This window comes from Protopterus annectens, chromosome 13.part0 (assembly GCF_019279795.1).
Source record: "Protopterus annectens isolate FY-2018-M chromosome 13.part0, PAN1.0, whole genome shotgun sequence".
Taxonomy (NCBI): Eukaryota; Metazoa; Chordata; order Ceratodontiformes; family Protopteridae; genus Protopterus; species Protopterus annectens.
The window spans coordinates 1298544358-1298562284 of NC_056747.1; the positions used below are offsets into that span (position 1 = coordinate 1298544358).

General features: G+C 40.4%; 2 long non-coding RNA genes across 2 annotated transcripts in view; one reads left to right on the forward strand and one right to left on the reverse strand.

Annotated features, from left to right (window-relative positions):
- LOC122788269 overlaps positions 1 to 17512 on the reverse strand; it is a 106598-nt gene extending 89086 nt beyond the window's left edge. Inside the window, exon 1 of the long non-coding RNA XR_006362624.1 lies at positions 17208 to 17512. This is a non-coding gene — a long non-coding RNA (uncharacterized LOC122788269). The remainder of the gene's footprint in view (positions 1 to 17207) is intronic.
- Positions 1 to 17927, forward strand: part of LOC122788271 — a 179171-nt gene that overhangs the window by 148244 nt on the left and 13000 nt on the right. The gene's annotated exons all lie outside the window — the stretch shown is intronic.

Consider the following 17927-nt stretch of genomic DNA (forward strand, 5'->3'; position numbering starts at 1 on the left):
CAGAACACCGGAGTTGCTTTTTAATATATTCTTTTAACTGGTACCACTTTAAATATTGTAGCCTTTTTCAGCTAAATGAGATCAGTTGATTGGCTTGAATTACTAATCACTTTTAAGCAGACCTTTTAAAAAGGCCTTAGTACTGTTAAGCTTTCATTTCTGATGAAGTTTCTCCCTTTAGAGGGACGAAAACGTATTTTGTTTTTAAATAAACTGGATATACGTTAAAACCATAGTACTTCGTGGACCACAGTCATTTGTGAACAGCTGCTTGGCTTTCTTCTCATACAATGTGACAATATGACAAAAGATGCACCTTCATCCCGTCATAGTACAGTGTGACAATATGACAAAAGATGCACCTTCATCCCCTCATAACGCAGTGTGACAATATGACAAATGTTACTCCTTCATCCCCTCATAACACATTGTGACAATCTGACAAAAGCTGCACCTTCATCCCCTCATAAGACAGTGCAACAGTACGACAAAATCTGCACCTTCAACCAGTCATAACACATTGTGACACTATAACAAAAACTGCACCTTCATCCCCTCATAACACAGTGTGTCAATATGACAATTGTTGCACCTTCATCACCTCACAACACAATGTGACAATATGACAAAGGCTGTCCCTTCATCACCTCATGACACATTGTGATGATATGCCAAAGGCTGCACCTTCATCGCAGAATAATGCACTCTGATAATATGACAAAAGCTGTACCTTCATACCCTCATAACACAGTGCAACAGTATGACAAAAGCTGTACCTTCAACCAGTCATAACACATTGTGACACTATAACAAAAACTGCACCTTCATCCCCTCATAGCACAGTGTGCCAATATGACAATTGTTGCACCTTCATCACCTCACAACACAATGTTACAATATGACAAAGGCTGTCCCTTCATCACCTCATGACACATTGTGATGATATGCCAAAGGCTGCACCTTCATCACAGAATAATGCACTGTGATAATATGACAAAAGCTGTACCTTCATACCCTCATAACAAAATGTGAAAATATGATAAATGCTGCACTTCATCCTCTCATAACACAATGTAACAATATGAAAAAAGGCACACCTTCATACCCTCATAACACAGTGTGACAATATGACAAAAGCTGCACCTTCATCCCCTCATCACACGGTGTGCCAATATGACAAACACTGCACCTTCATTCCCTCATCACACAGTGTAACAATATGACAAAAGATGCTCCTTCATCCCGTCATAACACAATGTGACAATATGACAAATGCAGAACCCTCATCCCTTCATAACACAGTGTGACAAAATGACAAAAGCTGCTCCTTCATCCCTTCATAACACAGTGTGACAACATGACAAAATGTGTACCTTCGTCCCCTAATAATACAGTGTGACAGTATGACAAAAGCTGCTGTGTCATCCCCACATGCAGTAAGACAATATGACAAAAGCTGCACCCTTGTCCCCTCATAACACAACGTGACAATGTGACAAAAGGTACACCTTCATACCCTCAGAACACAGTGTGACAGTATGACAAATGCTGCACCTTCGTACCCTTATAATGCAGTGTGACAATATGACCAAAGCTATACCTTCATCCCCTCATAATGCAGTATGACAATATGACAAAAGGTGCACCTCCATCTCCTCATAACCAAGAGTGACAATATGACAAATGTTACACCTTCATCTTCTCATAACACATTGTGACAATATGAAAAAAGTTTCACCTTCATCCGCTTATCTTATAACACAATGTGACAATATGACAAAAGGTATACCTTCATCCTCTCATAACACATTGAGGCAATATGACAAATGCTGCACCTTCATCCTCTTATAACACAGTGTGACAATATGGCAAAACCTGCACCATCATCCCCTCATAAAGCAGTGTGACAATATGGCAAAAGTTGCACCTTCATCTGTTCATAATGCACTGTGATAATATAACAAATGTTTACCTTCATCCCCTCACAACACAATGTGACAATATGACAAAAGCTGCACCTTCATCCCCTCATAACACAGTGTGACAATATGACAAAAGGTACCATCATCCCCTCATAGCACAGTGTGACAATATGAAAAAAGGTGCACCATCATTCACTCATAAAGCAGTGTGAAAATATGACAAAAATTGCACCTTCTTCTGTTCGTAATGTACTGTGACAATACGACAAAAGTGTACCTTCCCTCCCCTCCCCCATAACACAACGTGACAATATGACAAAAGTACATCTTCATCCTCTCATAACTCAGTGTGACAACATGACAAAAGGTGCACCTTCATCCCCTGTTAACTCTGTTTGACAATATGACAAAAGCTGCACCTTCATCCCCTCATAATGCAGTCTCACAATATGACAAAAGCTGCACCTTCATCCCATCATAACACATTCTTACAATATGACAAAAGTTGCACCTTTATCCATTCATACACTGTGAGAATATGACAAACGTTGCACCTTTATCCCCTCATAACACAGTGGCACAAAATAACAAAAGTTGCACCCTCATCCCCTCATAACACAGTATGACAACATAACAAAAGCTGGAACTTCATCCCCTCATAACACAGTGTGGACCGTATGACAAAAGCTGCACCATCATCCCCTCATAACACAATGTGACAATATGACAAAGGTGCACCTTTATCCCCTCATAACGCAGTGTGACAGTATGACAAAAGCTGCACCATCATCCTCTCATAACACAATGTGACAATATGAGATAAGATGCACCTTCATCCTGTCATGCCATACAGTGAAAATATGGCAAAAGCTGCATCTTGATACGCTAATAATGCAGTGAGATAAGATGACAAATGCTGCACCTTCATACCCTCATAATGCAGTGTGACAATATGACAAAAGCTGTACTTTCATCCCCTCATAACCCAGTGTGACAATATGACAAAAGCTGCACCTTCAACCTTTCTTAACACAGTGTGACAATATGACAAAAGGTGCACCTTCATACCCTCATAACACAGCATGACAATATAACAAAAGTTGTGCCTTCATCCCCTCATAACACAGTATGACAATATGACAAAAGTTGCACCTTCATCCCTCAATAACACAATGTGACAGTATGACAAAATGTGCACCTTCATACCATCATAACACAGTTTGACAATATGACAAAAGCTGCACCTTCATCCCATCATCACACAGTGTGACAATATGACAAAAGCTGCTCCTTCATCTTGTCATAACACAATGTGATAATATGATAAAAGCTGCACTTTCATACCCTCATCCCACAGTGTGACACATGACAATAGCTGAACCTTCAGCCCCTCATAACACAGAGAGACATTATGAGTAAAGCTGCACCCTTATCCCCTCATAACACAATGTAACAATATGACAAAAAGTACACATTCATACCATCATAACACAATGTGGCAGTATGACAAACATTGCACCTTCATACCCTCATAATGCAGTGTGACAATATGACAAAAGCTACACCTTCATCTCCTCATAATGCAGTGAGACAATATGATAAAAGATGCACCTTCATCCCCTCATAACCCAGTGTGACAATATGGCAAATGCTTCACCTTTATCCTTTCATCTGCACCTTTATCCCCTCATAGCACAGTGTGACAATATGAGAAATGCTACAACTTCATCCCCTCATAACACAGTGTGACAATATGACAACAACTGCACCTTCCTCCCCTCATAACACAATTTGACAATAGGAAAAAAGATGCACATTCATCTCATATCACAGTGTGACAATATGACAAAATCTGAACCTTCATCCCCTCATAACACAGTGTGACAATATGACAAATGTTCCACTTAATCCCCTCATAATACAGTGTGACAGTATGACAAAAGATGCACCTTCATACCCTCATAACACAATGTGACAATATGACAAAAGCTGCACCTTTATCACCTCATAACAAAATGTGAAAATATGATAAATGCTGCACTTCATCCTCTCATAACACAATGTAACAATATGAAAAAAGGCACACCTTCATACCCTCATAACACAGTGTGACAATATGGCAAAAGCTGCACCTTCATCCCTTAATAACAATGTGTGATAACATGACAAAAGCTGCACCTTCATTCCCTCATAACACAATGTGACAACATGACAAAAGCTGTACCTTCATCCCCTCATAACACAGTGTAACAATATGAGAAAAGCTGCCCCTTCATCCCCTCATCACACAGTGTGACAATATGACAAAAGCTGCAACTTCATCCCCTCATCACACAGTGTGACAATATGGCAAAAGCTGTACCTTCATCTTGTCATCACAGTGTGACAATATGACAAAAGCTGCTCCTTCATCCTGTCATAAAACAATGACCTTCATACGCTCATAATGCACTGTGACAATATGACAAAAATTTACCTTCATCCCCTTGTAACACAATGTGACAATATTACAAAAGCTGCACCTTTATCCCCTTATAACACAGTGTGACAATATGACAAAAGCTGCACCTTCATCCTTTCATAACACAGTATGACAATACGAGAAAAGGTGCAATTTCATCCATGCATAACACAGTGTGATTGTAAGACAAACCTGCACCTTCATTCCCCATAACACATTGTGACAATATGACAAATGCTCTACCTTTATGTCCTCATAAGATGTGTCAATATGAAAAAGACTGCACCTTCATCCCCTCATAAAGCAGTGTGACAATATGACAAAAGCTGCACCTTCATCCCCCATTAACACAGTGTGACAATATAACAAAAGCTGCACCTTTATCCCATCATAGCACAGTGTGACAATATGAGAAATGCTACACCTTCATCCCCTCATAACACAGTGTGACAATATGCCAAAAAAAACTGCACCTTCCTCCCCTCATAACACAATGTGACAATAGGAAAAAAGATGCACCTTCATCTCATATCACAGTGTGACAACATGCCAAAATCTGAACCTTCATCCCCTCATAACACAGTGTGACAATATGACAAATGGTCCACTTTAATCCCCTCATAACACAGTGTGACAATATGACAAAATATGTACCTTCATATGCTCATAACACAATGGGACAATATGACAAAACCTGCACCTTTATCCCCTCAAAACACAGTGTGACAATATGATAAAAGCTGTACCTTTATACCCTCATAACACAATGTGACAATATGACAAAAGTTGCACCTTCATCCTCTCATAAAGCAGTGTGACAATATGACAAAAGTTGCACCTTTATCTCCACATAACACAGTGTGACAATATGACAAAAGTTGCACCTTTATCTCCACATAACACAGTGTGACAATATGACATCTGCACCTTTTTCTCCTCATAACACAGTTTGAGAATATGACATATGCTCCACCTTCATCACCTCATAATGCAGTGTGACAATATGACAAAGGGTACACCTTCATCCACTCATAACACAGTGTAACAATAAGAAAAAAAGCTGCACATTTTCCCCTCATAACACAGTGTGACAATATAATAAAAGCTTTACTATCATCCCCTCATAACACAGTGTGACAATATGACAAAAGGTGCACCTTTATCCCCTCATAACACAGTGTGACAATATGACAAATGCTGCACCTTCATCTCCTCATAATGCAGTGTGACAATATTGAAAAAGGTCCACCTTCATCCTCACTCATAACACAGTGTGACAATATGACAAAGGCTGCACATTCTTCCCCTCATAACACATATGACAGTAAGACACAAGATGCACCTTCATCCCCTGATAACACTATGTGGCAATATGAGGAAAGCTGCATGTTTATCCCCTCATAACACAGTGTGGCAATATGAAAAAAACTGCACCTTCATACCCCTCACCAATCTGACAAAAGCTGCTCCTTCATCCCCTCATAACACATTGTGACAATCTGACAAAAGCTGCACCTTCATTCCCTCATAACACAGTGTGACAGTATGACAAAAGGTCCACCTTTATCCTCTCATTACACAGTGTGACAATATGACAAAGGCTGCACCTTTATCCCCTCATAACACAGTGTGACAAAATGACAAAGGCTGCAAATGCTGCACCTTCATCTCCTCATAACATAGTGCGGCAATAAGACAAAATATGCACCTTCATCCCCTCATAATGCAGTGTGACAATATGATAAAAGGTTCACCTTCATCGACTCTTAACACAGTGTGACAATATGACAAAGGCTGCACCTTCATCGCCTCATAACACAGTTTGACAATATGACAAATGTTGCACCTTCCTCCCCTCATAACACATGTGACAATCTGACAAAAGGTGCACCTTCACCCCCTCATAACACATTTTGACAACATGAGAAAAACTGCACCTTCATCCACTCATAAGACAGTGTGACAATATGACAATTGTTGCACCTTCATCACCTCACAACACAATGTGACAATATGCCAAATGCTGCACCTTCATCACCGAATAATGCCCTGTGATAATTTGACAAAAGTTGTACCTTCATACCCTCATAACAGAATGTGAAAATATGACAAATGCTGCACTTCTTCCTGTCATAACACAATGTAACAATATGAAAAAAGGTGCACCTTCATACCCTCATAACACAGTATGACAATATGACAAGAGCTGCACCTTCATCCCCTAATAACAATGTGTGATAACATGACAAAAGCTGCACCTTCATTGCATCATAACGCAGTGTGATAACATGACAAAAAGCTGTACCTTCATCCCCTCTTAACAGTGTAACAATATGAGAAAAGCTTCCCTTTCATCCCCATCACACAGTGTGACAATATGACAAAAGCTGCAACTTCATCCCCTCATCACACAGTGTGACAATATGACAAAAGCTGCACCTTCATCTCATCACAGTGTGACAATATGATAAAAGCTGCTCCTTCATCCTGTCATAAAACAAAGACTTAGACTTTCATACCCTTATAATGCACTGTGAAAATATGACAAATTTTTACCTTCATCCCCTTATAACACAATGTGACAATATTACAAAAGCTGCACCTTTATCCCCTTATAACACAGTGTGACAATATGAAAAAAGCTGCACCTTCATCCTTTCATAACACAGTATGACAATATGAGAAAAGGTGCTCTTTCATCCATGCATAACACAGTGTGATAGTAAGACAAACCTGCACCTTCATTCCCCATAACACATTGTGACAATATGACAAATGCTCTACCTTTATCCCATCATAATACATTGTGACAATATGATGAAAGCTGCACCTTTATGTCCTCATAAGAAGTGTCATTATGAAAAAGGATGCACCTTCATCCCCTCATAAAGCAGTGTGACAATATGACAAAAGCTGCACCTTCATCCCCCATTAACACAGTGTGACAATATAACAAAAGCTGCACCTTTATCCCCTCATAGCACAGTGTGACAATATGAGAAATGCTACACCTTCATCCCCTCATAACACAGTGTGACAATATGACAAAAAATGCACCTTCCTCCCCTCATAACACAATGTGACAATAGAAAAAAGATGCACCTTCATCTCATATCACAGTGTGATAATATGCCAAAATCTGAACCTTCATCCCCTCATAACACAGTGTGACAATATGACAAAAGATGCACTTTCATACCCTCATAACACAATGTGCAATATGACAAAAGCTGCACCTGTATTCCCTCAAAACACAGTGTGACAATATGATAAAAGCTGTACCTTTATACCCTCATAACACAATGTGACAATATGACAAAAGTTGCACCTTCATCCTCTCATAAAGCAGTGTAACAATATGACAAAAGTTGCACCTTTATCTCCTCATAACACAGTGTGACAATATGACAAAAGCTGCACCTTTATCCCCTCATAACACAGTGTGACAATATGACCTGCACCTTTATCCCCTCATAACACAGTTTGAGAATATGACATATGCTACATCTTCATCACCTCATAACGCAGTGTGACAATATGACAAAACATGCACCTTCATCCTCTCATAACACAGTGCAACAATATGACAAAAGCTGCACCATTTCCCCTCATAACACAGTGTGAGAATATGACAAAAGCTGCACATTTATCCCCTCATAACACAGTGTGACAATATGAGAAAAGCTGCACCTTTATCCCCTCATAACACAGTGTGACAATATGACAAAAGTGGCATTTTCATCCTCTCATAACACAATGTGACAATATGACAAAGGGTGCACCTTTATCCCCTCATAACACAGTGTGACAATATGACAAAAGTGGCATTTTCATCCTCTCATAACACAATGTGACAATATGACAAATGCTGCACCTTCATCTCCTCATAATGCAGTGTCACAACATGACAAAAACTGCACCTTTATCCCCTCATAACACAGTGTGACAATATGACAAAGGGTGCACCTTTATCCCCTCATAACACAGTGTGACAATATGACAAATGCTGCACCTTCATCTCCTCATAATGCAGTGTGACAATATTGCAAAAGGTCCACCTTCATCCTCACTCATAACACAGTGTGACAATATGACAAAGGCTGCACATTCTTCCCCTCATAACACATATGACAATAAGACACAAGATGCACTTTCATCCCCTGAAAACACTATGTGGCAATATGAGGAAAGCTGCATGTTTATCCCCTCATAACACAGTGTGGCAATATGAAAAAAACTGCACTTTCATCCCCCTCATAACACAATTTAACAATCTGACAAAAGCTGCACTTTCATCCCCTCATAACACAGTGTGACAGTATGACAAAAGATCCAACATTATTCCCTCATAACACAGTGTGACAGTATGACAAAAGATCCAACATTGTTCCCTCTTAACACAGTGTGACAGTATGACAAAAGGTCCACCTTCATCCTCTCATTACACAGTGTGACAATATGACAAAGGCTGCACCTTTATCCCCTCATAACACAGTGTGACAATAATGACAAAGGCTGCAAATGCTGCACCTTCATCTCCTCATAATGTAGTGTGACAATAAGACAAAATATGCACCTTCATCCCCTCATAATGCAGTGTGACAATATGATAAAAGGTTCACCTTCATCGACTCTTAACACAGTGTGACAATATGACAAAGGCTGCACCTTCATCCCCTCATAACACAGTTTGACAATATGACAAATGTTGCACCTTCCTCCCCTCATAACACGTGACAATAAGACAAAAGGTGCACCTTCATCCTGTAATACTATGTGACAATATGAGAAAAGCTGCACATTTATCCCCTCGTAACACATAGTGACAATCTGACAAAAGCTGAACCTTCATCCCCTCATAATACATTGTGACAATCTGACAAAAGGTGCACCTTCACCCCCTCATAACACATTGTGACAATATGAGAAAAACTGCACCTTCATCCACTCATAAGACAGTGTGACAATATGACAATTGTTGCACCTTCATCACCTCACAACACAATATGAAAATATGCCAAATGCTGCACTTCTTCCTGTCATAACACAATGTAACAATATGAAAAAAGATGCACCTTCATACCCTCATAACACAGTGTGACAATATGACAAGAGCTGCACCTTCATCCCCTAATAACAATGTGTGATAACATGACAAAAGCTGCACCTTCATTGCATCATAACGCAGTGTGACAACATGACAAAAGCTGCATCTTCATCCCCTCATCACACAGTGTGACAATATGACAAAAGCTGTACCTACATCCCCTCATCATACAGTGTGACAATATGACAAAAGCTGTTCCTTCATCCTGTCATAACTCAATGACCTTCATGCCCTCATAATGCATTGTAACAATATGAAAAAGTTACCTTCATCCCCTCATAACACAATGTAACAATATCAAAAAAGCTGCACCTTCATCCCCTTATAACACAGTGTGACAATATGACAAAAGCTGCACCTTCATCCCCTCAAAACACAGTGTGACAATATGGCAAAAGCTGCACCTTCATCCTTTCATAATGCAGTATGACAATATGAGAAAAGGTGCACTTTCATCCACACATAACACAGTGTGGCAGTATGACAAACCTGCACCTTCATTCCCTCATAACACATTGTGACAATATGACATATGCTGTTACTTTATCCCCTCATAACACATTGTGACAATATGATGAAAGCTGCACCTTCATCTCCTCATAAGACAATGTGTCAATATGACAAAGGCTGTACCTTCATTCCCGCATAACTCAGTGCAACAATATGACAAATGCTGCACCTTCATCCCTTCATAACACAGTGTGACAGTATGACAAAAGGTCCATCTTTATTGCCTCATAACACAGTGTGACAATACGACAAAAGCTGCACCTTCATCCCCTTATAGCACATTGTGACAATCTGATGAAGGTGCACCTTCATCTCCTCATAACACAATGTGACAATATGACAAAAGCTGCACCTTCATCCCCTCATAACAGAGTGTGACAATATGACAAAAGGTCCACCTTTATCCCCTCATAACTCAGTGTGACAATATGACAAAAGCTCCACCTTCTTCCCCTCATAACACAGTGTGACAATCTATTAAAAGGTGCACCTTCATCTCCTCATAACACAAAGTGACAATATGGCAAAAGCTGCACCTTCATCCCCTCATAGAGTGTGAGAACATGACAAATGGTCCACCTTTATCTCCTCATAATGCAGTGTGACAGTATGACAAAAGCTGCACCTTCATCCCTTCATAACACAGTGTGACAATATAACAAAAGCTGTTCCTTCGTCCCCATCTGTATTTTCTATATTAGCTCCTTTTCCTTTGGTGCCCATATATCCCCAAATGCACTCCACACCCTATATAAACAGGGACACTTTTGGGGTATCATATTTCATTTATTTCATAGGTTCATAGGTAGGTACTAGGCTATCAGCCCTAGGGCCTATACAAGCCTAGCCAAAAAGGTACCCTGGCTTTTGCCACCCAAGAAAATTATTTTCCTGTGCCCCTGTTGAGCAGAGCCACAGAGGTGATCCCCGGGGTGAATTTCCTATATCCCATCCAATCGTCAAGATTTTTCTTGAAGAGTGCTAATGAGGAGCTTTGTTTGATATAGATAGGTAGTTTGTTCCAGAGTATGGGAAGTCTCTGGGACAGGAATCTATCCCTCTAGCATGTTCTGTTTATTGTGGTGACAAGGTTTAGGTCCCTAGAGCATGTAGCTCAGAGGGATTGGGATTTATTTAAGTGGAGCATGTCCAACAGCTCTGGGTTTGACATAGCTTTATATGTTAGGCAAAGATCGCATCTGAGTACGCGATATGCAACAGAATAAAGCTGGAGTTTTTTTGAGACAGTCTGCATAGGGCATCTGTTTGAGGCTGGTAATCCTTTTTATGAGGTATTTCTGCGGCCTTTCCAGTCATTGTAGATGTCTTGTGAGGTATATACCAAAAGGGGTGTTGTTCTCTATAATGGATCTAATGAGTGATGAGTAGAGGGGAACAATGACCTCTTTTTTCCTCAATGAGAAACTTTTTGTGATAAGGTGTGCCACATAGAAGGATTTCCTGACTACTGTGGCGAATTGATTATCAAAGGAGAGACTACTGTCCACCAGTGTCCCAAGGTCCCTTATCACACTTTCAGTGTTAAGTAGACTACTACCTATGTGATAGCTCACGGGTACAGAGTTTTTACCAAAGGGGATGACAATGCACTTTTTGGCAATGAGCTTGAGGTCGTGGCTTTGACACCAGGCATCTGTCTCAGCGAGGCCCTTTTGTAGGATGTCCACATCATTAGGAGTTTCAATTATGGCTCCTAGTTTGCAGTCATCTGTGAACTTCATTAGCCAAAAACCTTCTGTGCTAGCCTGTACTTCAGAAAAGTAGATACCAAACAGGAGAGGACCCAGGACTGAACCCTGTAGTACTCCACTTGTCACTGATCTGAAGTTGGATTTGGAGTCTGCTACTTTCACAGTGTGGGTTCTGTCAGTGAGCCAGTTGGCAACCCATCTTGTGACATAGGGATTTATACCTAGTTTAGTGAGTTTATCTATAATTCCAGAGTGGGGGATGGTGTCAAAAGCCTTGGCAAGATCTAGATAGGCTGTGTGAACCACCTTACCCTCATCTACGGCTTCGGTGACTGCTTCAATGAAGTTAATCAGGTTTAGGAGACATGATCTGCCTTTTACAAACCTGAACTGGGTGGAGTCCAGAGCTTGGAGATTATCAATATCTTTGTTTATAAGTTCCATGATGATACGTTCCATGGCCTTGCAGACCAGGCTCATTAGGCTAATGGGGCGGTAGTTGCCGGGGTCCGTGGTGGCGCCCCCTTTGTGGAGTGGGATAGCCATCACTGTGTGCCATTCAGTGGGCACAAAACCTGAGGTGAGGCTATGACTGAACATGGTGCGTAGGTGGGGTGCCAGTTCATTCTGTATTTCATGTGGAATGCAGCCTGGGATGTTGCCAGATCCCATGGATGCCATGTTCTTGGCTTTGGAGAGTGTGATTTTTACCTGTGCAGCCATGATTACAGGAACTTTGCATTCTTCCAGTATAGAGATGGGCAATTTTGGGGGGGGGGGCTAAAGTTAACACTGAACCTATCTGCCAGGATGTTGGCAATATCAGCTGGTTCTGTATATTTAGTGCCATTGTGCTGTAACTCAGAGCAGATCTGAGTGTTGCTATTGAGATTCTTGACATAGCTATAGAATGCTTTGTGGTTGTCTTTAGAATCAGTGGCAATTTTGTTTTCATAACTAGCTTTGGAGGATTTTATGAGGGATCTCAGCTTCTTAATGAGGCTGACCAGGGAGTTCTTCCAGTCATGGGATTTTACTCTTTTTTGCAACAGTTTCTTTCTTCTGTTGTAGAGTTTGTTTATGGCAGGGGACCACCAGATTGGCTTCCTTTTTTTGGAGGATAGCATCTTGGTTATGTTAGGGATAGCATGATCCATGCACTCATGTAAGTGCTTATAAAGTGCATTTGTGTAGGATTCAGCAGTCGTACCTCTATTGTCCATCTGCATGGGTGTTATGAAGTTTGCCACTTCTGTCTTAAGAAGTGCAAAGTTGGCTTTGGTTTCCCCTAACGGGGGCTGGGGGCGAGATGTCGATGTCTATTCTGATTAGCTTGTGGTCGTATCTGACCAACGAGGAATTGACCTCTGTTGTGGAACACCAGTCGCCTATGTTGGTAATGACCAGGTCTAGGATATTACTGCCCCTGGTGGGGGTGTGGATAAGTTGATCCAAGTCATTGGACTTTATGAATTCCAGAAAATATTGAGCAGAAGAGTTGGTACATGAGTAGTTTTCCCAGTTAATGGTGGGGTAGTTGAAATTGCCCATTGTTAAGGTGTTTGGTTGTACCCTAATATTTTCAAGTGTATCAAGAAATGAGGAGTGGGAATCCTGGGGCATGGTGGGGGATCTGTAGCAAGTTACAATTTGGATTGCGGTTTTTCCCAGAGTTAGTTGCATTTGGATAATCTTGTATGCATTATGCTGAGCAACTAGCCTGGAGGTGTGGATATCCTAATGAATATGGACACGCCTCCACCTTAGTGTTTCGGTCCAGGTTAGGTGGCCAAAAGGTGTGGTATGAATTATAGTCTGGTAATGCAGGGGTGCTCTCTGGAGTCTTGAACCAGGTCTCTGTCACTGCACAGATGTCAATGTTCTCAATTTTAAGGAGTGCCTCAAGTGAATGCATTTTGAAGTTTAGACTTCTAGCATTGAGTAGCATTACCCTCAGTTTTTGTTTGCTTGTACTTGTTATGGTGGTGAATTTGTCATTTGAACCTTGCCTAAAAAAGGCACTATAGGGATGGCAAGAGCCTTAGCCAGTATCCAGAATCCCAAGGGTGACAGCTGCGGGCCATCTCGGGCAAAGCATTTTGGTCTGTCGATCATGTCATCCCAGGCAGGCAGATACTGGATCAACTTAGCATGACACCAGAAGCTTAGCCAATTGTTGAAGTCAATCATTTTGTCCTTGTACTGTGGTGTCATTCTGGGTAATGGCAGGATGCTACTCAGGGCTAGGGTCATACCTGCCTGGGCTACAAGATCGGAGAGCTCCTCCATGTCTCTTTTCATGTAGTCCACGGAGGTACGTCTCTGGTCATTCACACCAACATGGACAATGACAGAGTCATATTTGTACTTGTTGTGGAGTGACCTGAATGCATGTGTTGTGTGGAGGATCCTGGCACCTGACAGGCAATTGACAGTAACTTTCTCCTTGTTTAGCCTGGTGAGTGGAATATCAGTCTGCCTGACTATAGAGTCACCTATGACTAGAGTGTTGGGTAAGTTGTTATGCCTTATGGGCTGTGGTTGAATGTCACACTGAGTTTGTGGGTTATGTGTCATTTGGGTTGTGTTTGGGGTGGAGATTGCATGTATTTCTGCTTTGGAAGTCTCTGTTGCTTGAGCAGATTTTTATTGAGAACCTCTGCGGATGTAGGTGTGTGTTTTGTGTTGCTATGTGTGTGTTTTGGTGGTGTAAGTTTTGAGGGACTATGTGATGAGTGTGGTGTGGTGCAAGTGTTTACCTTCTCCTCTTGACTATCTAGTCCAGTCTTGGGTGAAGAGAGCTTTGCTTCCAGTTTGGCTATATAAGTGCATCTCTCACAGGTTGTAGTGTTGGGTGGTAGGAGGAGTGGGTTGTCTGTGTACATGAGGCAATTGTTGCATTGCCCCAAGATGCCCAGATTCATCAGGTAGACAGGAGAAAACACTGGGAGCTGACCCTTAGACATGTCTGGATAGGTGCTTATTATTAAATACTAAAAACTGTTTTCCTCTAGACAAGTGAGGAAAGTTGAGTGCTGAAGTAGTTTGTAACTTATTTAGTGTTTACAACAAGTTCTCAACAAGTGCTGAGCTCAATGAAACAGATCTGAGTGCTAAAAATAAAAAACTGACTAGTTCTAAGGGAAAATTTGAAGAGCAGACTTTATGGTGCCAGTAATAGTTTAACCCTAGCTAAGCAATGATGCATAAAGTGTATATATATATTTTTTTATATATATAACAGTAGCAAATGAGCAAACTGATTTAAACAAATTAACCAATAAAAAGCTAAAAACTGAGCCCCATTCCAGCAGTCTTCGATCAGACAAGTTCTAACTGCACACTCCTGCCACTAGGGTGCAGGAGGACCTTCTCCAAAAAAAGATGGTCTGGATTAGTGTTCAAGTTATACAAACAAAGCTACATTCAGCAGGTCTGAATTTAGTCTATGCTACAGCAAACAAGGCGTACCAATTTAAAAAAAAAAAATGGTTCAAATAAGTAGGCACAATAAGCCTTTAACGAGAAACTCCCACCTCAGAAGGGCAGAATCTACACTCTCCTCCCACAAGAGTGCAGACCACACCTTCTTAATGTAAAATAACTGGCGTGAAGCCCAAGTGTTTAAACTAGAACTAATACACTCTTAGAATAACAGACACTAAGCCTTCAATCAGCAACTCCCAACTTAGAAGGATGTAAGCTACCTGTCCTGCCACAACAGTGCAGACCACAAACTTTCTTAATGTAAAACAACTGGTCTGAAGCACAAGTGCATCAACCAAAGGCTTAGAATAACAGTTACAATTTAATCAGGCTACTACCAAGCAGTAATTTCACTGGTCTTCTTTCCCTCTTCCAGCATATAATACTTCACAACTACAATTACCTTCCTGCTTTTTGTACTATGTTCCCTGTGCTTCCTTTATCCTCTAGTTATACTAGTAAACTTGTAGCACTGTTGTTTGGTGCTTCCTTTATCCTATAGTAATACTAGTAAACCTGTAGCACTGGCATTGTGTGCTTCCTTTATCCTTTAGTAATACTAGTAAACCTGTAGCACTGGCATTGCTTGTTTCCTTTATCCTCTAGTTATACTAGTAAACTCGCAGCACTGGTGTTTTGTGCTTCCTTTATCCTTTAGTAATACTAGTAAACCTGTAGCACTGGCATTGTGTGCTTCTTTTATCCTTTAGTAATATTAGTAAACCTGTAGCACTGGCATTGTGTGCTTCCTTTATCCTCTAGTTTTTACTAGTAAACTTGTAGCACTGGTATTTTGTCATTCCTTTATTATCTAGTAATCCTAGTAAACCTGTATCACTGGAATTTTGTGCTTCCTTTATCCTCTAGTAATACTAGTAAACCTGTAGCACTGGCATTTTGTGCTTCCTTTATCCTCTAGTAATACTAGTAAACCTGTAGCACTGGCATTTTATGCTTCCTTTATCCTCTAGTAATACTAGTAAACATGTAGCACTGGCATTTTATGCTTCCTTTGTTTTCTAGTAATACTAGTAAACCTGTAGCACTGGCATTTTGTGCTTCCTTTATCCTCTAGTAATAGTAGTAAACCTGTAGCACTGGCATTTTGTACTTCCTTTATCCTCTAGTAATACTAATAAACATGTCGCACTGATATTTCGTGCTTCCTTTATTCTCTAGTAATGCTAGTAAACCTGTAGCACTGGCATTTTGTGCTTCCTTTATCCTCTAGTAATACTAGTAAACCTGTAGCACTGGCATTTTGTGCTTCCTTTATCCTCTAGTAGTACTAGTAAACCTGTAGCACTGGCATTTTATGCTTCCTTTATCCTCTAGTAGTACTAGTAAACCTGTAGCACTGGTATTTTATGCTTTCTTTATCCTCTAGTAATACTAGTAAACCTGCAGCACTGGTATTTTCACTCATAAAATTTACAGGTTCTTGTTTCCTTAGAGCAGAAGCATTACCATTGCATACGTGTAATACATTTATCACAAAATTTTCTGTTAAATTTCCCTTCATCTTGATGGCTACATTCAGCTATTTTTACTCAAGTAAATTTCCTTAGACATAGTCAGATTCTTAAAGGAATGCATAGGATTTCATGTGCTAAAAATGTATTTTCTCTTATTGCAGTATTAACAAAACCACTACCCACTTTTAACCTGTTTGTATGACATGCAAAAATACTTTTTAAAACAAAACAGTGCTACGTTCTTAGTTATTCTTGTTATTAAAAAAATATATGTGCCAGTTTCCCTGACATTTTAAGTTCAGTAAAGCCCTCCCTACACAAAAGCCCCTAATTAACTCTTTTACTGAATTCAGAATTAACAAAACAGTAACTTCTAAAGCATGAAATTAACTTTCAATAACATGAAGCTCCATCCACACCCAAGAAAGACATGCAAAATAAAGAATTCAAGTAAGTGAAAGCATACATGTTTGCTGGCAAACAAATGTTTCAGCCCCTACCCTATTCATGCCTTTTAAGGGCTCAGTCACTTACTTCCTCTCTCAGGGGAGCAGCTCATATTGACTAACTTCTGGCGCATCTTCTAATGCTTGAGTAATGTCCAGCCACCACTCTGCAGTCTCTGTCCTTTCTGCGTTCCTGCTATGTGGTTTTGGTGACCATTCTAATAGTTGTATCAGGGTATCACACCAGGCAGTAATGCTTCCTCTGTGTTGTAGTTCTGCAACTCTTCCCAGCCCTGAAACACTCCGCAATAGCTCTGGTTGCTATATTTTTGAAGACATTATAAACAAACACTGGGACTTTTGCCACTGGTCTCAGATAGCAGGACACATGCCATTTCCTGGTCTTGCCTCTCGTTCTTTCCTAACGGAAGTTTATCTGGATACAGAGTTGGCTTTGCTTCTCATCTGCAATTAACAGTAAAACCCCTTGCATTTTTACCTCAGTGGTTGCTGTTAGCTTTAAGTGGACTTATCGTGCCTCATTAGTAGGAGGACTTGCTTACATTTCTTTTGCAGAAGTATGCCAGAATGACAACAAGATAAATGATACCATGCAATATACCTCTGATATTGCCATGTCTTTGATTACTTGAAAAATGTGGATCCTGATTAAATAGGAGCCAGTTCAGGCTAGACCCTTTATCACCACTCTTACCTTAAGTGAAAAATCGTTTCACTGAATTTGATATCAGCTGCAGAATAATTTAGTCACATCTGAGCTGCCAAAATATTAACATTTAAGTCCTGT